Genomic DNA, 22,507 nt, shown 5'->3' with positions numbered 1-22,507 from the left:
CCCCTGCCCAGAGCAGGAATCTCCCTACCATTCTGGACAAATGGGTTGAAACAGTCTTTTCTTGAACTTCTCCCACTTCTGCAGTTGCCCCCTGATCCACCAATTTAATCACCTCTGTAATAGTGGTGAATATCTGTAGCTCGGGTGTAAGATGAGGGCAAAGGTTTGTTCTCTGAGGTTGTGGGTTGGTTTCCGAATGTTTAATTAGCAGGCTAGGTAATATCTTCAGCGGTGATATCAGTGTTTTTAATCATAATCTTAAACTCTTAATCACCTCTTCAAAGAAAGTAGAGAGATTTATCTGGCACAATCTCAATCAAGCTGGAGACCATTTCAGACACTGTTACTGTCCAGTCTCTTCTTAAAAACCTCCTACAGAAGCACCTACGACTTCTGACTACAAGCTGTTCTACTGGTTAATTGTTCTCACAGTTAGGAAAATTCTCCTTAATTTCAGATTGCATCTCCCCTTGATTATTGATTATAGTTTCTGTCCATTGTTTCTTGTCCTGCCCTCTGGTGCTTTGGAAAATAAGTTGACCCCTTGCTCTTTGTGGCAACCTCTCTAATACTGGAATACTGTTATCATGTCCCCCGTAGTCCTTTTCTCTAGATTAGCCAAACACAAATCCTGTGTTTGGCTAATCTTCATGTTTTAGTCTCTAGGCCTTTAATCATCTTAGTTGCTCTTTGCTCTTTTTCCAAAGTCTCAACCTCTGTTTTGTAATTTGGTGGCCAAAATTGGATGCAATATTCCAGGTGTGGACTTACTAAGGCTTTGTAAAGCAGTACGTGATTTATTCACATGATTTTGACTCTATGCCTATTTATACAACCAGGGGTTGTATTAGCTTTTTTGGTGGCTGCTGCACATTGCCGGCTCATATTTAAGTAATCGTCTACTAGAATTCCCTCTCACAGTTACTGGTTTTGAGCCAGGTTTCACCTACTTGTACTGTTGGTTTTTCCTGCCTAGTTGTAAAACCTTTTCTCACATTAAATTTCATGTTGTTGGATAGGTCTGTCAAGATTTTTGTTGGCTTAGTCCTGCCAGTTTAGTGTCATCTGCAAATTTGATGAGTTCCCCTATTATTCCCTCATTTTTCCATCTGGATTACCATGAAAGATTATTAATTCTTCATTGATAGTGTATGGATGAGATGCCTCATAGAGAATTGTGTACTAACGTTGACTAATTTTGACTATAATTAATAAGTAATAAGATGTTATCAGAAGATTTACACTATTTTAAAGTGTTGCTTAAACACTTGATTGCATATACGTCAGCTTTTTCAGGTAGACAGGTCAGGAAACAAGCAACACAGGAAATATTAGAACTCCTCTTTATTGACATGGGATGTAATAAAATTTTAGTCATTTCTCTTTTCCTTCCTTTTATTATCCAAGAGAGACAAAGTGGGCCAGTTCCGAGAGTCTTCCTCACTTCTTCCTACAGTATCTTTCTGGTTTAAACCAGTGCTTATGCAATGGCTGCCACATTCTTCCTTCAAGGCCAGCTCCATCCCCTATCTTACTTCCTTTTTCAACTAAGACTCCTGTTCTGTGCCCATAGAAAACCCTGGCACAGTGTTATTGGAACTAACTGTCTACTTGCTCCTCACTCCCTCCCTCAACCCTGTTTGGCAGTTTCCTCAAGCTGTGAGATAAATCTTGCCTGCAGGTTCAATGGAGCTGCAAAGTCCTGTCTTCCCATTGCATGATGGGCTGAAATGGAGAATTTACCAGGGCAGGAAGTCCAGAGGGCCCTTCATTCTGAGGTTTATGGAGATGGGACTTGGGTGAAAATTTCAGAATGAATCTTCATACAAGCCAGCATTTGGAGATCAAACATGACTGGCTTAATTTACTGTCAGGTATAAATGCCTTGCCTCTGATCCAGAGCTAGAGGCAGGGGAGCTGGACAAGCCAGCCCCCAAGGTCCACCCTAATCCAGTAACCCCTCCTTACCTTAGCCACGCCCAGGGGGTACTTAAGGGTCAGCCATGCGGTCCTGCTTCAGTTCCAGACTTGTACCTGTAATGATAAGATGCTTAATTAATAAACAATATCTGATTTAATGAATACCTGCTTATGGAGTTATTGGGCACGATCCTTGAACACATTTAACAATATGGTAGCAGAGGATGGTTTGACAGCCCAATCCTAATACTCCACAACATGCAAAGGACCACGACAGACAGGGTGAATACCAGGGCATTCACCAAGAAGATGGCAGAACGGCCTGCCCAACCTGAAACCATGCAAGGAGAGGCACCCGAGACGAGCGGCCTACTCCACCACCCATGCACCCCGGCCAGAAGCGATGAGGGGTGGAAGAAACACGAGACCTCAAAAGGAGAAAAACACGACCTAAAAATAAAACTTCTGGAGCTGATAGATTCGTCACAAAGCAACACCGACCTCATTGCGGAACTCCGAAGCCTGGTCAAAGGCTGTGAAGCAGCGAGTGAGGAAGATGAAGACGAATCCAACTACAGCAACGAAGATGCGGTAAGGGAGGACTTCCCCCACCAGAAACCCACCGAAAAGGCCGAAGGAGACTTCACGCCCTTTTTACGGCGGCCATCTTGGGAGGCGGCGTTATCAAAAATGGCCGACCACCCACCAATAGATTCCCGAGATTTAAATCTCATGGCGGGAATCGGGGCCTACCCAAAAGTAGCCGACCAAAACTACTACAAAAAATACAAAAAACAAGAAAGCCCAAAGCCAAAACCTACAGGCTCGCCTACCGAGCCCGAAGTCAACCAAGCCATTGAACTAATCACCGCGGCCCTGGGGGATAAAATGAAACTACCGAACACGCACCCCGGTGCTAGGCCAAAATGCAAAGGGGACCCAAGCGCGAAGAGGGCTGACACCGGCACCCACCCTGGGGAACTGACCGCTTCTGCATGGACCCAGGGCCACCCAGAGCTCCCAAGGAGCCTCCCCATAAAAACGGGACACCGAAGGCGATGGGACTACTCACCGGACCGACGACCTGGACCAGATCCATGGCCCACGGGGCCATCCGCAGGCAGGGGACGTCCATCGGCGGGCAGAGGACTCGGCCCGACACCCGGAGGCAACACCCATACAAGGCTGGGCCATCCGGGACCATTCGCGGCCCCAACGGGACTTCCGACATCCACCGACGATCCTCACCGCTTCCCGAGGCTCCAGACGATGATCCGCGACGATTCCGAGCAAACGAGGCCGACCAAGAAGGAACCGAAGGCCCATCCGGAAGATTGGGGCCTTCACCTGGGAGCTGCAGGGACGAGCTCCTCACTCCACGGCGGCTGGGCAGAAATGAACCTCACGCATGCGCAATGCATACCTGTAAGAGAAACGGAACAAAACATAGAGCTACACCGACGCAAGCACATAGAGACAAGTCAGTTCAGACTTGCCACAGTCGTTCCTCTGCCTTATTGTGAGTACCCTTACGTGAGGAACCATGGACAGCAACATAATGTAAGTAATTTAACTTACAATTCAGGGACTTTACCAAGTGACTTTCCCAAACTAAGACTAGATGGGGAGAATTTCCTGGACTGGAACCAGCAACTCCAGGTCACCCTGCTAAAGGAAGATCTATTATCCCTAGTCATAGACCCCCCAGAAAAACCCTGGACTTTTGAATTAGATTGCATCCACCATAAAGCATACTGTATTGTCATTGCCAGCATTACCCCCAGTATTTACCCCAGCATTAACCACTACTTGACTGCTCTGGAGGTAATACAGAGGATGCACAAACTATTTTACTGCCAAAGCGTAGCAAGCACCACCAGATTATCCAGGGAATTCTACGCCACCAAACTTAAGGCAGGGACCCCAATGAGCAAACATCTATTATCTCTAAATACGACCAGAGCTCAGCTGACACAAAGGGGGGATGTCATAAGTGAGAGGACCATGATAAGCATCGTTGTAAATTCCTTAGACCCCAGTTGGGACACATTTATCACGCAGATAGACAACCTAGGGTCAGGGAAACTCTCACTGGAATTACTAACGAGCAAACTAATAGCTGAAGACAGCATCAGGAAAGACCGCTCACTAAGCCGCAGGGAGCAAAAACCCAGCAGAAAGGCTGAGCCACAGGGTAGGAACTACAGTAACGCAGAGTGCTACATATGCGGGTCAAAAAATCATTACAAAAGGGACTGCCCTAGAAACACAGGGGACAGGGATAGGTCACATAGAAGGGACAGACCAGAACAAAGGACAAGGCACACTAGCGGACGCTCACCAGAGGACAGACACAGGCGTAGGGACTAGCCCCAGGGACAGGAGAAACCACAGGGACAGCTCCAGGGAGAGCCAGACTGGATCACTATATGGCATAGGAGATCAAGAGCGATACATAGGCCAGGACAGGGAGGAAGGCACATGGCTGCTGGACTCAGGGGCCACAAACCATACCACTTATGACCATAACTTGCTAACCTCATTTACAGAAGAGAGTTTTATAATAAAAGTGGCCAATCAGAACAATGTGCAAGTAACAGGTAAAGGTAACGCACACGTGCCAGGGGTAGGAGTAGTACAAGGAATGCTGTTAGTGCCAAATATACCCTATAACATCCTTGCCACTCTAAAACTAAGCAAGGACAACAATGTCGAGGTGACATTCAAGGAAGGAAAGGCGCAGGTTACTAGAGGGGGCAAAAGAATAGGGAAAGTAGTAATCAGTGGGGAACTGCCATTCTTCCAACCAGTCAGGGACAAGCAGCCAGAGGTAAACAATCACCAGAAGGTCAAACCCGACAACCCAGACTACACAAGTGGGGAAGTAGAGGGGGTTAGTCACGCACACACCACTGATGATACAAGTGAGCAGGGGACTCCCAGGGGAGGAAAGCCAGCGATAGGGAAGCCAATGCATGACAACTGTGCACACCTGTTACACAGAAGACTAGGACACATTAGTTTCCCTGTGGTGCAGAAAATGATGGAATGCTCTGAAGGTGTAAAAATAAAGGATTGTGAGAACTATCTCGAGTGTTCTATTTGTAAGAGCTCTAAATTAAAAACTAAACCAAGGCCCAAAAAGTCAGTGCGCACAACTAATTCTATCTTCCAACTCATACATATGGACCTAGTGGGACCACTAAGACCCTCCATCAAATATAGGAAGAGGTACTTCCTGACAATAGTGGATGATTTCAGCCGCTATGGCTTCGTATACACGCTAAAACACAAGAGCGAAGTATTCCAAAAATTTAAGGAATTCTACGCAAGGGTGGAGACACAACATGACACCAAGATCAGGCAAATAATGACAGACCGGGGGTCTGAATTTTTGTCAAGTGACTTCTCTCAATGGCTAAAGACACACGGGATAGTCCACTACACGACTTCTCCATTTTCCGCCTTTCAAAATGGCGTTGCAGAACGAAAAAACGGAACACTGCAGACCATGATGAGGTGCGCACTAGAGGATGCCGGCCTAGGGCAGCATTTCTGGTCAGAAGCACTCATTTATTCGAACTACACTTTGAACAGGTTATGGACCAGCGTACTAAACAAAACTCCATACGAGTTAATGTACCAAAGGAAACCACAGGTATCACACTTACACATATTCGGGGTCACAGCAGATGTGCACATCCCCAAACAATTGAGACATAAGGGAGACAGGGTATCCAGAAGACTGAGGTTCATGGGATATGAACCAGGAACGAAGGGATATAGGTTCATAGACAGCAATAACAATTTTGTGATATCACGCACAGCTGTCTTTCACGAAAACGCCAACTGGTCCAAGATACACCTCAACGAGGTGTCCCTTAGCAAGGACGGACCAGGGGGTGACCAAAGGGGGATAAAACACCAAACCGAAAAGGGTACAGAGCAGGAAAAGAGCAAACCCAAGAGACAGGAAATACCAGTGAAGGGGTGGAAGGAAAACCACCCATGCATCAAAGTGGACTCACTCACCGAGAAAGAAGCTAGGTACATGCATGACACAGAGACACCCCCCAACAGGCCAATCAGGGCAAACAGGGGCAAAAAGCCAGAAAGGATAGGGGACTATGTGTTGTCCCTCCACACTAACCAACTAACCCCCAACACATATGAGGACGTAATGAAGTTACCAGATGAGGAAAGAGAAAAATGGGAACAAGCCATGGAGAAGGAAATGGACAGCCTGAGGGAACTAAACGTATACACCCCCTCTAAAGTCCCAATAGGAAAGACGACCATAGGCACCAGGTGGGTCTACAAAATTAAAACACTAGAGGGAAACAAAGCACTCTACAAGGCTAGGCTGGTGGCACAGGGGTTCGCCCAAAAATACCCTGATGATTACACGGAAACGTACTCCCCCACGGGCAGGGCTGAAAGCGTAAAATGTGCGTTGGTTATTGCATCACTGCTTGGGTTAGAAGTACATCAATTCGACGTGCAAACCGCTTATCTGCACGCCGAGCTCGATAAAGAGATATACGTGAGAGCGCCACCCAGCCAAAACACCAGGAAGGGAGAAACCTGGATCCTAAACCGGAGCTTGTATGGACTCAAACAGTCAGGGAAAAGTTGGTACGAGTGCCTATCCAAGACACTGAAGTCCATGGGATTCTCAGCCACCTCGGCCGACAACTGCTTCTTCACCAAGAAGTCAGACAGTTCCCTCGAGTATGTTTTGATATACGTGGACGATATATTGTATATCGGTGGCCAGTCTGGCAAATGTAATGACTTCGCCAGTGAGCTAGGAAAACATTTTACACTGAAAATATTGGGTAAGGTAGATAAATACTTGGGAGTGCAAATTACAAAAACTGACAGAGGTTTCCAACTGTCACAGAAGGACAAGATTTTGGAACTAATACATAAGTGCAACATGACAAACGCCAAGGGGTGTGAAACACCAATGCAACCAGACTTCTTGAAGGACATGTATAATGAAGCTGAGGCGTTCAAGGACAACACATTATACAGATCCACCATAGGCTCCCTACTATACATTGCGAACTGGACCAGGCCAGACATCGCCCTGCCAGTTAACTTGCTATCACGACATGTAGGTAAACCCACTGTGTACCACTGGGAAGCCATCAAAAGGATACTGAGGTACCTAAAGCAGAGCTCTGATGCTTGCCTATCATTAGAACCCGAGAACACCACAACACCCACACTCACATGCTATGCAGATGCTGACTGGGCTGGGGATGTGAAATGCAGAAAGAGTACTTCAGGTTACGTATTCTTCCTAAACAACAGCCCAGTACATTGGTACACAGGCAAACAGGATCTAGTAGCCACATCCACAACAGAGGCCGAATATATTTGTTTGTCCAAGGCCGCCAACAACCTGGTCTGGTTTGATGACCTGCTCGCAGACATATGGGCCGAACTGAACTATCCTATCATCATGCACGAGGACAATAAAGCCGCTATGGAAATATCTAAGGCTGAAGCAGTGGGTCAAAGGTCGAGGCATATCGACATAAAATACAAACACGTTAGACAGTTCGCAAGTATAGGATTCATAAGAGTTATACATTGTGACACAGAAGAACAAACAGCGGACATTCTAACCAAACCATTGCAAAATAAACAGCACACGTATTTAACATCAAAATTAGGTGTCCTCCTGAAAAGGGCACCTCAGGTATGCACCACACAAGAACACCTCGGTCAGGCATTTAGAGGGGGTTTTGTCAGGTATAAATGCCTTGCCTCTGATCCAGAGCTAGAGGTAGGGTGGCTGGACAAGCCAGCCCCCAAGTTCCACCCTAATCCAGTAACCCCTCCTTACCTTAGCCACACCCAGGGGGTACTTAAGGGTCAGCCATGTGGTCCTGCTTCAGTTCCAGACTTGTACCTGTAATGATAAGATGCTTAATTAATAAACAATATCTGATTTAATGAATACCTGCTTATGGAGTTATTGGGCACGATCCTTGAACACATTTAACATTTACTTCATAAAGGGGAAAAGGCCAATAAGTGTTGAGTCCAGCATTTGGGACAACCAGGCAGAAGGCAGACACATGGCGGAAAGCTACATCAAATCTCTAATCTCTAATCAACAGTGCACTACCTCAGAATTACGGGGTTCTATGTGTGTCACAACTATTTTTTGGGAAAGAAGCCTTAAACATTTGAAAAATTGTACTGGTTACCCATTGTACGTAGAAGGAAAAATGTTGGTATGTGAGCCTACCAGCAAATAGTGCATGCAAGAAAAAAAATGAGGCTGATGGTGACTCATCTTGGGGTCATACTGGAAGCTCCGAATATCAGATAGAATCTTGTCACACTGTTACACCATAAAAATGAGAATTACAAAGTTTAATAAAAAAATATTTTAAAAAGCACTGAATTCAACTTGATATTAACTTGAATTTGTTTTTGTGACCATAAAATGCTTGTAAATTACTATTTGAAGGTTCAGCATTAAATGTAAGTGTGGAATTGGGATCGTAGAAACACCCAGGAGCATAAAAGAGTTCAGAGGCAGATGCATAAATAAATGTCTTAAACGTATTTATTCATATGATAAAGCATATTAACTATGTACAACAAAGATCAAGTCTCATGAGGAACAAACATGAAAAGAGAGAGATGGAGAGAGTGAGGTGGAAAAGGTTGGAGGGGGCTTTATACTCAGGGTAAGCCCCTCCTTTCCACATAGGGGTGGAGACACTCTCTGCCTCCACTGGTGTCTATATGACACATGTGCCAATGGCTTGCAAATACTTGACAGTTCCCCTCCTTGCACAACAGATTTTACCCGGTGAGACATAACTTCCTACACAGATCTTTGTGCCTGTCCGCTGGTAGAGATTTTGTGAAAATGTCAGCTGTTTGATGTTTGGTCTGACAGTGCGTTAAAGATATAAACTCCATCTCTACTAGTTGTCTAACATTTTGATAACGGATATCAATATGTCTGGACCTTTTCCCCACCACATAGGCTTTGGCAATGCCTATGGCCCCAGTGTTGTCTTCTATAATTTGGATGGGCAAAATCGGTGGTGTTCAGATGCTAGAGATTAAGGCATCAAACCATATCAGATCGTTCCCTGCCTCTGATAGGCATGCAAATTTGGCCTCAGCGGTGGAGCATGAAACAAATTTCTGTTGCCCCACATGCCAATGGATGGGTGCCCCATTTAACAGTACCAAGAAGCCCGAAGTACTCCTATGTGTCTTGGTATCTCCAGCCCAGTCCGCATCCGCGAAGCATTCTAATTGGGCCTTGTCTCTATTCTCAGGTTCCAAGCGAAGCACGTAATCTGCTGTGGTCTTGAGATACCTTAATAGCTTTTTAATGGCCAACCAGTGGAACTGGGTAGGATGTTCCACTTGTCTGGATAGCAGGTTCACGGCCAGGGCAATGTCTGGACAGCTCCAATTACTTATATATAATAATGAGCCGACCACTGACCTAGAGTATTATTTTGGAACTCTGGGCTATCCTTGTGTGCCAAACCATAATAATTGGTCTGCATTGGGATAGCAGTTGGCTTGCTATCTTCCATTTTACATTTCACCAAAAGTTCCTCTATCTTCTCCTTTTGGGAGAGAGCAAAACCTTTTGGTGTAGTGATGATTTGTACGCCTAGGTACTTTGGTCACCGCAGCAGCACATGGGGAACACATTTTTCAATTCAACGTGCAAACTGCTTATTTACATGCACATCTAAAACAAAAATTTACGTCAGAGGTGCCCCCGGATTCCAGCAGCAGGAAGGCCACGCCTGGCTTCTGAAGAAAAGTTTGTACAGCCTCAAACAATCAGGCAGAATGTGGTACAAATGCCTGACTACAACACTCAAATCACTGGGTTTCCATCCATCTCCAGCTGATAAATGTACCTTCACAAGGGATACCAAAGGGAGGCTAGAGAAAGTCCTAGTGTATGTCAATTACCTTTTATATATAGGGCCTGACAAGGGGAGGATGTAATATATTTGCCAGGACCCTTCAAAAAAGGTTCACTCTAAAGTCTTTAGGATATGTGGACAAGCCCTCACACTTTCTGCTCTCACGGTGGGGGAGTAGGTTTCATCAAAGTCCTGTAAGTAGCACTGTGCATAGCCTTGTGCTACTAGCCGGGCCTTATAAAGGAGTTTGTTGTTGGGCAGTGGCTTGACCTTGTAGACCCAACGGGTGCCAATTGCCTTCCTCTGTTTGGGGACTTCCATGGGGATGAAGACTTTCAATTTTTTTTGAGGCTGTCCATTTCTCACTCCATTGCCACCCTCCACCTGCCTCGGGAAGCTGGAGGACATCTGTGTATGTTTTAGAGGCCATGGTAATGCTGTTGACCGAGGCCACACAGCCAATGTCCAACCTTTTGGGTGGCACCTCTTTATTGGAGCATTTTGACCATCTGGGGAATTGCCACTCACCATCATCACTGTCATCCGGAGCCTCGATGTCAGAATTGGAGCTGCCGGATGAATCTTTCCAATCAAAATGAGGCGGGCCTCTGTCCCAGGCGCTGCGAAGATATGGACGTTTTGGTGAGGCAGGAGGTGTGAAGTCACCTAGGGATTGCTTGTCCAAATCGTCAGAGTCAGGTAGGGATTCATCACCATCTGGATCTTCGCTGGTCTATAGTTTGGAGTATGTTGGTTCATCCTCTTTAGGTGGTGCTGGTAGTTCAGTGTCATTTCTAATAGGGGAATAACCGGGTTCATTGGAATAAATTCTTGACCAATTTGACCCCTCCTCAAAGGAAGCTGATCTTGAGACAATGACAAGGTTATTTTTGTCTACGAATCTAGAGGCCTTGCTGCCGGTTGCATAACCTATAAATCTGAGCCTCCTCGATGCCTTGCCCCCCTTTCTTCTGAGGTGCTTGGGAATATGGACCCAGGCATAGGAACCAAAACTTCTCAGATGTGAGAGGCTAGGTTTCCTTCCATGGACCAGGAAGTATGGAGTTTGGTTAATGGCACTACTCCATGTCCTGTTGACTAGATAATTAGCCATTTTGACTGCTTCTGCCCAAAAATCTTGGCTCATGTAGGCATCTGCAAGTAAGCAGTTCATGACATTCTGCAGCACGCCATTTCTCCTTTCTGAAATGCCATTCTCCGAAGGTGTTTGAGGCGATGATTTAAAATGGATGATACCTCTCTCCTTCATCCACTTTTCAAAAGTCCTGAATGTAAACTCAGTTCCCCTATCGCTCTGCACCTGAGCGATGCACACCTTGTGTTGCGTTTGGATCTGGTTGTAAAGATATTTGAAGTTGGTAAAGACTTCAGTTTTGTCCTTTAAAATAAATACATGGCCATAACGAGAGTAATCATCGACTGCCATTAAAAAATAACGCCCCTTGCCAAGGGAGGGTGTAAAAGAACCAATCAAATCCATGTGTACCAGCTGATAAGGGTACCTTGCACATCGGGAAGAGACCTTAGGTATAGCAGCAGTTTTTGATTTTGCTGCCTTATAGATGGCACATTCTAAATAGGTATTACAATTCTTTATCTTAAGGCCATCGGAAAAATCTTGCATTTTCCTAATAACCGGGAAGCTGGCATGGCCGAGCCTGCGGTGTAATATATGTGCACAATCCAAATGTAAAGGTTTACCCATGCACACTTTGTCAACCTTATGTATCTTATCATTACCAGTCTTGGTCTGTGCAGTAATGACAGTAGGCACTGGATTAATGGTCACCTTAGACTTTCTCAGGGTTGGCTGAGGAGTTGTGATCTTAATGGGCTCAGCCTTAATGGCTTTGGATGTCCTAGGAGCCGGTTTAGGAGCTTCATTGGGATTAGGTCCAGCATCCTTGAGTTTGGACAACCTGGGGGCTGGCACAGGAGCTTTCTGCTCTATCTGGGCGCTAGCCCCCTGTGCCCTCTTATTAGGTGTCTTGTGCCTTTTGACCTTTGCTTTTGGGGAAAAATAAGGTAAATTGTTGGTTTTTACAATATCGCCAACAACATCCCCACTTTCGAAAATATAACCTCCACCCTTCTCAAATACCAGTTTTACATTTTTATCCTCAGTCAATTTTAAAATACTTAAAAGGTTGTTCTTGATTGAGGGAACATACAGTGCCCCAGTAACATCTCCTATACCAGGCACATTGATCACGCCTTTCCGTTACCTCTGCCTTGTCCCCAGTGGCAACTTTTACTGAGGACTTGAGTGGGTGTAAAATCTTAAATCATTGCTTCTTGTTAGCTATATGCGTTGATGCACCTGAATCAAGCCACAGCCCCTCAGCATCCTGTACCTGGGAGGTGGGATTGTCACCTGTGACACTACAGAATTGGTATCCTTTATGACCACCTCCCCCTCTTCCACGGCCTCTTATTTTTATTATGCTTAGGTCCAGCCGTGTTGGCCCTAGAGCGAGGGCACTCCCTTTTAAAGTGACCTTGCATGCCACAGTCAAAGCAGGTGGGAAGGGTATTAATCCTTTCACTTGTGTCCTGGCGCCTCCTCTGAGGCCTAGGCCTGTGGTATGCCTCCTTCATTTCTTGTTGTTCCTCATCTCTGCGCCTTAAATCTTCCTCAATAAAGCGACCAGAAAAGTATTCTATATTTCTTTGTTCCCTAGAAACCCCTTCTAGAGAAATAATGAAGGGACTCCAGGATTTGTCTATAGAACTTAACATGTATAAGGTTAAAGAATTATATTATAATATTAACTTTAACATAATTTGTATTAGTTTAAAGTGTTGAAAGATCGTTAGAATCAGTGATATCATATCTATGTCCGATGTTTTTAATTTTGAATGATTAATAAAAAACTTGGAGATATGAAGGGAATGTTTGGATGGACATGATAAAGGACCAAAATGGCAGGGACCTAATAGAGGCAGAAGAGATTAAGAAGAGGTGGCAAAATTACACAGAAGAACTATACAAGAATGAGCTTAACATCCATGATAACCACGATGGGGTAGTCATTGACCTCAAGCCATACATCCTAGAATGTGAAGTCAAATGGGCGTTAGGAAATGTGAGCAACAACAAAGTTAGTGGAGGTGAAAGTATTCCAGCTGAGCTATTCAAAATCTTAAAAGACGATGCAGTAAAAATGCTACGCTCAATTTGCCAGCAAATTTGGAAAACTCAACAGTGCCACAGAATTGGAAAAGGTCAGTTTACATTCCAATTCCAAAGAAAGGCAATGCCAAAGAATGTTCAAACTATTGCACCATTGTACTCATTTCACATGCTAGTAAGGTTATGCTTAAAATCCTACAAGCTACGCTCCAGCAGTATGTGGATTGAGAACTACCAGAAGTACAGGCAGGATTTCGAAGAGGCAGAGGAACTGGAGATCAAATTGCCAACATACACTGGATCATGGAGAAAGCTAGGGAGTTCCAGAAAAACATCTACTTCTGCTTCATTGACTATGCTAAATCCTTTGATTGTGTGGATCGCAACAAATTGTGGCAAGTTCTTAAAGAGATGGGAGTACCAGACTGTTATGTCTTGAGAAACCTATATGCGGGTCAAGAAGCAACAGTGAGAACTGGACATGGAACCACTGATTGGTTCAAAATGGGGAAAGGAGTCCAGCAAGGCTGTATACTGTCACCCTGCCTATTTAATTTATATGCAGAGCACATCATGAGAAAGGGGGGGGGGCTAGATGAATCAAAAGTTGGAATTAAGATTGACGGGAGAAATATCAACATCATCAGATATGCAGATGATACCACTCTAATAGCAGAAAGTGAAGAGGAACTAAAGAGGCTCTTGATGCAGGTGAAGAAGGAGAGTGCAAAAGTTGGCTTGAAACTCAGTATTAAGAAAACTAAGATCATGGCATCTAGCCCTCTCAATTCCTGGCAAATAAATGGGGAAGAAATGGAGGTAGTGACACATTTTATTTTCCTGGGCTCCAAGATCACCGCAGATGGGGACTGTAGCCAAGAAATTAAAAGACGCTTGCTCCTGGGGAGGAAAGCCATGGCAAATCTAGACAGCATACTGAAAAACAGAGATATCACCCTGCCAAGAAAAGTGTGTGTAGTCAAGGCTATGGTTTTCCCAGTTGCAATGTATGGCTGTGAAAGTTGGACCATAGGAAAGGCTAAGCGCCAAAGAATTGGGGCCTTTGAACTATGATGCTGGAGAAGACTCCTGCAAGTCCCTTGGACTGCAAGGTGATCAAACCAGTCGGTCCTAGAGGAGATCAACCCTGACTGCTCTTTAGAAGGCCAGATCCTGAAGATGAAACTCAAATAGTTTGGCCACCTAATGAGAAGGAAGGACTCCCTGGAGAAGAACCTAATGCTGGGGAAGATTGAGAGCAAAAGAAGGGGACAACAGAGAATAAGGTGGCTGGATGGAGTCACTGAAGCAGTAGGTGTGAGCTTAAATGGACTCCAGAAGATGGTAGAGAACAGGAAGGCCTGGAGGAATGTTGTCCATGGGGTCGCAATGGGTCGGACATGAACTAAGAACAACAAAAGTACTGAAAACTCAAGGACAACAAGGACAATTGTAGCCCTGATTCCTTAAGAGAATCATAGTATTGGAAGGGGCCTATTTCACTGGCTGGCAGCTCTGTCAAGATGCCCCTCTTAATTTCTAAAGTATCTACATCTTTGATTTTTCATCCCACGAGTTCTAGTTCTACCCTCTGGAGCAAATGAGAATTAAGTCTGAACCCTCTTATGTGATTGCACTTCAGATAGTTGAAGACTGCTATCTTTCCTACAATTTAAACGTATTTCAGTCTGTGGAGTCCTTGGTGGTTTGCTTGCAGACATTTCACTATTGAACTAGGTAACATCATCAGTGCTAGTATGGGGTTTGCTCCATTTATATACAGTAGCTTCCCTGCCAGTGTTGAGGGACTGTGGTGTTCTTGATATTTCCTTGAATAAAGAATTATTTTCTGCTTGCTTGTCTGGTGTTAATCCCTTCTTATCTGGGCCCAGGTTGCTGGAGATCTATTCTGGTCTTTTTTTCCTCAGCTTTTAATATTATCTCTTGAATGTGTAATTTATTTGTGTAATTGAATATGTAATTTATTTTCATAGATTTATTTCTTTGTGTCTATTGATGGCTGATTTCTTTGAATGCCAAGCTTCCAGGATTTTCCTAGCATTTTTGGATTTAGCTTGGTCTAGCATGCTCAATTTCCCAAGTGAAACTGTGACTGAGTCTGTCTGTGTGTTGTGAGATTAGGAAGTTTTCATCATGTTTTCTGATTGCAGGTTGGTGCACAAACAACTGGGCTCAGAGAGCACCAAGGACTCCACAATTCAAACTTAAGCTACATGAATTCTCTTCTATTGATACCTAGGTCTTTTAACAACTCATAGAACCACCCCTGAGCTCCCCTTGAAACCCAACAAGGTTTATTAGTTACCTAAGCAGCCCAATCTAATAGTCCCTGCCTTCTACCATGGGGGAGACACAAGAGGGCAGCACAGTCAAGCCAGATTGTCAGACCATTGTCTGATGGTCCCATCTTCCTTCTCTTACTCCTGCCCCAAGACAAAAAACCCTTCTAAAGTGTGACTTGTGCATGTGCATAACCCTTGATGACTTAGAGCAGCTCCATGATTTTTATAATACCCTTCTGAGCTGCAACAGAGACTGATTGCAGCCTTAAGGATCAGCCTTGATGTCTCACCAGAACCATGCAATGGAATCCAGCAGCTCAGGGCAGAGTCCCGACTCCCGCTCCACAACACAAAGGCCAGTGCAAAAGCAAAACCCAACTGCTTCCTAAAGCCCAATGTCACAGGGTCTCACATTTGCAGCACAGTCCCCTTCCCCCATTCCCCATCCTGGAATAACAGAGCTGATGTCAAAGAGCCTTGATAGTACAGTGGTTTAATGCACCCTGTTATTAACACAGCTGCCTGCAATTTCTGCTGGTTCAAATCTCTCCAAGGCTCAAGGTTGACTCAGCCTTCCATCCTTTCTAAGGTAGGTGAAATGAGGACCCAGTTTGTGGGGGCAATAAGCTGACTTTGTATAAAATATACAAAAGAATGAAGGCTATTGCTTAACGCATTGTAAGCCGCCCTGAGTCTCCGGAGAAGGGCGGCATATAAATAAAATAAAATAAAATAAAATAAAATAAAAATAAAATCCAGATAGGCACATATCTGAAAACTCTCTCTGGGCCCAGCCAGGTCAGCCAATTCCTCTGTGAACAGGTTGATATGGAGCAGCTTCTCCTGTATGCGTATGGTCTCATCAATTCTTTGAGGATTGTCAGGCCATCAGGATGCGACTCTCCCAGGTTTCTTCTAGGAGGGTCGCTGCAGCCCCACCAGCTGCTCAGGTCCTGACCCAAATGTCTTCCCAACCCACTAGGCTGGAAAGAAGTGAGGAGGGTCTATGTGGACAAATTATATAAACTTGCCAAATTACAACAGCAAGCCCCCCCCACCCCCCAGCTAAGATCATGAAACGAGGCAGGAAGTGTACAAATTGGCACCACAAAGGCCTCTGTTCCAGACAAATACAAACATATTTAATAAAACCACTGAAGGTTTCTGAGGAGCAGTGGCCTAGGAACAAGTCTATGTCCAATGGAGGAAGGCGCAGCTCAGCCCAGGAAGCGCAGTCTGGCCATTCCGGAGAAGCCCAGGAGCAGAGCGAGGACTTTGGGCAAGCGGCCGGAGGGAACATGCAGCTCCTGGGACAGGATCTCCAGGAAGGTGATGTACAGGAAGGTACCGGCCGCCACCCCCTCCAGTACGCTCCACGCCAGGGAGCCGCTGCCACCCTGGGGCACGGCCATGCCCACCCCCACGCCCATGGGGGACATGAGTGCCAAGCCAGGGCAGCCGCCAGCCAGGGCAGGGCCAGGCGGCTCTGGAGCAGCAACAGGCCCAGGCTGGCCGCGATGATGCCCTTATGGAGGACGATGGCTGTCGCCAGCCGGAGCACCTGGCTCGGCGTGTCTTGCAGCCCGAGCGCCAGCCTCTCGAAGGCCGAATGCAGAGACAGCGAGACGACCAGCACCAGCGAACGGAAGGGCGACAGCGCGACCTCGGCCCGCTGCTCCCCGACGGCGGCTTCTTGGCGGCGCACGAGGGGCGGCGTGGCCTCGGCCCCCGGCCGCTCGCTACGGTCCAGCATCACGTGTTCCAGCACCAGCACCAGCACCAGCAGGAAGCCCAGCGCCAGGACCAGTTCGGCCGCGGGGAAGGCTGGCTGCAACGGAGAGAAGCGGAGCGTCAGCGCCGCCGCCCCGGCCGGCCAGTGAGGCCGAAGGATCGGGAGGGCGGGGGCGGGGGCGGGGGTTGCTTTCGACGACGGGAGCGGCTCAGGGACCCAAGGCGGCCACGGGGTTCCCCGCCGGTCCGGGGAGTGGGGGTCAGCGGCCACCTCCAGGAAGTCCCCGCGCGAGTCAAGGCCGAGCCGCCCCCTGCGTTCGGCCACGGGGCCGCTGCGAGTCCCCAGCACGCAAGGCTCCTGCAGGCGATGCGGCTTGGCTGGCCCTCGCCCGGGAGAGCCGCCCCCCTCAGGTATCGAGAGGCTCTGCCGACGGAGCTCGTCCCGAAGAGCTGCCAGCAGGCGGCCATAAAGACTCCGGCCGCCACGCAGCTCAGGATGCTTCGGCCGCTCCGTGAGGCGCCTGCGGAGAGTCGGGGAGAAGAAAGACGCTGAGGGAGGCCCGGCGGCCCACGCCACCCGCTCATCCCACAGGAGACCCCACGCACCGTTGGCTGCGGCCCCATGCAGGCGGAACAGCAGCGCAGGGAGGAGGCCGCAGAGCAGCGGCAGCGTGGCCAGCACGAGCAGGCAGCCCAGCTTCAGCGCCTGCAGAGACCACATGGCGCCCCGTCGGATCGGGCGCGGCCCCGGCCGGCCCTTTAAGCCCCCGCCCGGCCCGCCCACCACAGGCCCAACCGGCCGCCTCCGCCCCGCCCCACTGAGGGCCCCTTGTTGGAGGGGGCGAAGACCTTGGTCAGGAGCCCGCGGCCGCCGGCATCTGCCTGGACTTGGCGCCCTGCCGCCTGCCCGTCGGGGAGGGTCTGAACCGAAGGGGAGAAGTTGCCGCGCTTGGAACAAGAGCCTTTGCAGCCCCGTCCGCGGAGCAGGGCCGGAGTTTGTCTTCAGCAGCCCCCGCCTGCGGGAGGACGGCTCGGATTTTGCTCCGATGGGAGAAAGTTTCCTCCCTCGAACGGACGGTTCCCGGGGTCCGAGATCAAGCTCCGAAGCGGCAGTCGTTGGCCGCAATACTTGGCGTGAAGAGGGGGGCGCGGGGAGGGGGGAATTCGGCGTCGGTTCTTTCGGTGCGGCTCTTGGAATTAGGCTGACCGGATACGCGGGGCGGGGGGGGGTGTCAAGGGTGCGAGCCCGTCTTGATTAGAGACCGCCTGATCGTTTTTCTCGACCCTGCTCGGCCACCCCGTCCAGTTCAGCCGCGCCCGACGCTTCCCGTGGCCGGAGGACTGTCCAGCTCACGAGATTTGCGGGGTTCTCAAGGTCCCCGGTTACTCCTTCGAGTTGGGTAGGAACACAGGCACACCCGTCCTGCTGCCCCACTTGGGGACTTTCAATACCATCAACTGTGGCATAAAGTGACCATGAGGGCTGGAACCACAGGCATCATTTTGTAGCAGTCCCAACCAGCATGGAGCAAGAGAGGCTGAGTGGCCCAACGGGAATGTCTCTTCTCTCCCATTTGATTTCCTATTTATATGAAGTGGCCGAGGAAAACCCTGCAGAGTCTGGGTTTGCTATCCGAATCTACCCAGATACGTAACTGCCAGTAGGCTTGTATGGGGGTTCCGTTTCCTGTTCCTGCTGACTCACTCACATGATCTGCAGAGGGGGCTACCTTTTTCTGCCTGGGATGATGATCTGCCCTTAGTTGGCATTGAGTCAGCCTGAAACCTTTGGACTCTGTCGGAAGCTTTAACAATCCTTCCTCTTTGAAGGGCAGTTAAAAGCTTGCTGTAGTATAAGAACATGGAGTGACATAAAACCATGTCTGTAGCTGTCAGGTATGCTTCCTTCAATATCCAGGAAAGGAAAACCCAAACTCAAACATTTTGAAGAGATTCGTATTTTTACTGAATATGAAATGATCGCAACCCAGGTAAAGCTGGAAGTGAGCAAAATGCGCGAAATAGCATCTACTAAGCTTCTCTCCCCCCCCCGTTTCCATTGGTCATCAGCCAATCCAAAGGTCTCCCAAAGGTCAGGTGGCATCACGTCTGGCAGCGTCATTCATCAGGAATGTAGGGCAGTTGGTCAGCCGTTCCCTTTGAAGATTCACTTTCGATTCTTTGGAAGACACGTCCTACAATGAAAAAAAAAAACACTTCCTGCATCTTCCCCCCCTTCACTCCCATAACTAATCCCTCCCCCGTTTCTTATGGCAGCTGAAGCAGGCAAAGCTGAGGCTGACATTCGGCCCCTCTTGCAGAAGAGACGTTACTCCTAAATAAGAGGAAAGAAAAGAGAGAGAAACAGAATATATACAATAATTAAGGTTTATCTGGGTATTTGGTATAGAATTGCTGTACTTTCTTGGGAGCTCGGACATCCCGTTTATTCACCCATTCAGCCTGAGACAAAGGGAAATGTTTCCAGGCGATCAGATATTGGACTTTACCATGGTGTTTTCTAGAGTCCAAGATTTCTTTAACTTCAAAATGTTGCTCCCCCTCTATGAGAATGGGAATTGGAGGGGTGCTTTGGTCAGCCCTTAGGGGAGACGAGTGTTCAGGTTTCAATAAACTAACATGAAATACAGGATGTATACGTCTCAACGTTTTTGGCAATTCCAATTCAACTGTTACTGGATTAATCAGTCTAATCACACGAAATGGTCCCACATACTTAGGCCCCAGCTTTTTGGACTTCTGGGTAGTCTGTAAGTATTTGGTAGATAAATAGACTTTATCCCCCACTTTATAAATGTGAGCTGGGGACCTTTTCTTATCGGCTTGTGCCTTATGAGCCCAGTGTGCCTCATCTAATGCCTTCCGAGTCACTGCCCATGTGCTCTTTAATTGTTCAATCCAATCCATCAAGGAGGGATTTTGGGGATCATCTTGTGGTAGCTCGGGAATGGGTACGAGAACCTGGCCCGATGTGACCTTAAAAGGGGTGAATCCGGTGCTACTGTGTATGGAATTATTATATGCCACTTCTGCAAATGGCAACAAGTCTACCCAATTGTCTTGCTGGTAATTTGATCATATATAATGATACTGTAGGTGGGAGGGGCAGATATGGCGGGAGCAGGGGGCCATATCATCTTGCGGGAGTGTGTCCTCGCTGGTTACAAGCGGTGGCACGCTCCGGCCCTCAAAGCTCTTCTCGTTCCACAGGTTGTACGGAATCTCGGGTCCCAGGCCTTCGGCTGATGCTGTGCAACGCCAGGTCCGTGGTAAATAAAGCCCCCCTCATTTGTGACCTTATTCAAGAGGGGGGTGCGGACCTGGCGGGTATTACGGAGACCTGGTTGGGCCAGGAAGGGGGAACCCCCCTTGTTGATATGTGCCCACCAGGTTTCCGTGCTTTCCATCAGCCAAGGTCACAGGGGAGGGGCAGAGGGGTGGCGGTTGTTATTAACGAGGGTCTTGGACCGAAGGAGGCCACTGTTCCTCAGACGGCTGGATGTGAGTCCCTCCTTCTGAAGTGGGGTCATAGGGTGCAGTTGGGCTTGCTAGTCACGTACCTGGCTCCCTGCCACGTGGCAGCAGCCCTGCCTGAGCTGCTTGATGTTATAGCCGCGGTGGTGGTTGACACCCCCAGGCTTATGGTCATGGGGGATTTTAACCTGTCATCAGTCGGCGAGACATCTGAGGTGGCTCGGGAGTTCATGGCTTCCATGACGGCTGTGGACCTGACCCAGTTAATTTATGGCTCTACTCACATGGGGGGACACACACTGGACCTGGTTTTTGTCTCTGGACAGTGGTCGAGTGATCTAGAGATAGGGGATATAACATTTGAACCCTTGTCATGGTCAGATCACTCCCTCCTTCGCCTGGACCTCCGAACCACCACACCCTGCCGCAGGGAGGCGGAACCGACCAGGTGATTCCGCCCCAGGCGCCTGATGGATCCTGAGAGATTCCAGATGGAGCTTGGGCCATTTCCTGAGGTTCTGGCACACGACTCGGCTGAGGACTTAGTGGCCGCCTGGGATAGGGCGGCGGCTGGAGCTTTAGACCGAGTCGTGCCTTTGTGGCCTCTGACCCGGCGCCGGTCTCACCTGGCTCCTTGGTATACTGAGGAGCTGAGGGAGATGAAGCGCCAGAAAAGACGCCTAGAGAGCAGTTGGAGGGCTAGACGTTCTGAATCCGACCGAACACTGGTAAGATCTCATATTAAGAATTACCTAGTGGCGATAAGAGTAGAGAAGAGTAACTACTTTTCTGCTCTTATTGCGTCATCAGATAATCGCCCAGCCGCCCTGTTTAGGGTGACCCGCTCCCTGCTCCATCAAGGGGTGCGGGAAGACCCCTTGGAGGGTAGAGCTGAGGATTTTGTACAATATCTGTATGACAAAGTCGCTCAGATTCGGGAACAGCTGGACTCTAACTGGGTTGATCCAGGGGAGATGACAAGGGCAGGTCCTGAGAATATTATTTGGGAAGAGTTTGATCCTGTGACTCCCGAAAGCGTGGACAGCATACTGAACAGACTAAATGTGACCACATGTTTATTGGACCCGTGTCCCTCCTGGTTGGTACTGGCCTCCCGCGAGGTGACGCGAGGCTGGCTCCAGGAGATTATAAATGCTTCTTTGAGTGAGGGTGTCTTTCCCGCCGCCTTGAAAGAGGCAGTGGTGAGGCCCCTCCTCAAGAAGCCCTCCCTGGATCCAGCTGTATTAGCAAATTATCGTCCTGTCTCCAACTTTCACTTTGTTGCGAAGGTTGTTGAGATTGTAGTTGCACGACAACTGCCTCAGTACCTGGATGAATCGAATTATCTAGATCCGTTCCAGTCGGGCTTCAGACCCGGGTACAGCACAGAGACAGCATTGGTCGCATTGGTTGATGATGTCTGGAGGGCTCGGGACAGGGGTTGCTCCTCTGTCCTGGTCCTATTAGACCTCTCAGCGGCTTTTGATACCATCAACCATGATATCATGCTGCACTGGTTAGAAGGGTTAGGGGTGGGGGGCACTGTTTTACGATGGTTCTCCTCCTTTCTCTCTGACCGGTCGCAGTCTGTGTTGACAGGGGGGCAGAGGTCGACCCCGAGGCCCCTTATATGTGGAGTGCCGCAGGGATCGGTCCTCTCGCCCCCTTCTGTTCAACATTTATGTGAAGCCGCTGGGTGAGATCATCCGTGGTTTTGGGGTGAAGTACCATCAGTATGCTGATGACACCCAGCTGTACATCTCCACCCCAGACCACCCCAATGATGCCCTTGATGTGATATCCCAGTGCCTGGAGGCCGTACGGATCTGAATGGGGAGGAACAGACTCAGGCTCAACCCATCCAAGACCGAGTGGCTGTGGTTTCCGTCGTCCCGATATAGTCAGTTGGCGCCATCTCTGACTATTGGAGGCGAGTCGTTGGCCCCCACAGATGGGGTTCGCAACTTGGGCGT

General features: G+C 48.2%; 1 pseudogene; it reads right to left on the bottom strand.

Moving 5' to 3' along the window:
- Window positions 1-16,428: 16,428 nt before the first annotated feature.
- LOC148112133 (uncharacterized) lies at window positions 16,429-17,760 on the bottom strand (annotated as a pseudogene).
- Window positions 17,761-22,507: the final 4,747 nt, after the last annotated feature.

The sequence above is a fragment of the Pantherophis guttatus genome, chromosome 13 (assembly GCF_059756535.1).
Source record: "Pantherophis guttatus breed Tessera chromosome 13, ASM5975653v1, whole genome shotgun sequence".
Lineage (NCBI taxonomy): Eukaryota > Metazoa > Chordata > Lepidosauria > Squamata > Colubridae > Pantherophis > Pantherophis guttatus.
This window is presented reverse-complemented; position numbering and strand designations above follow the sequence as displayed.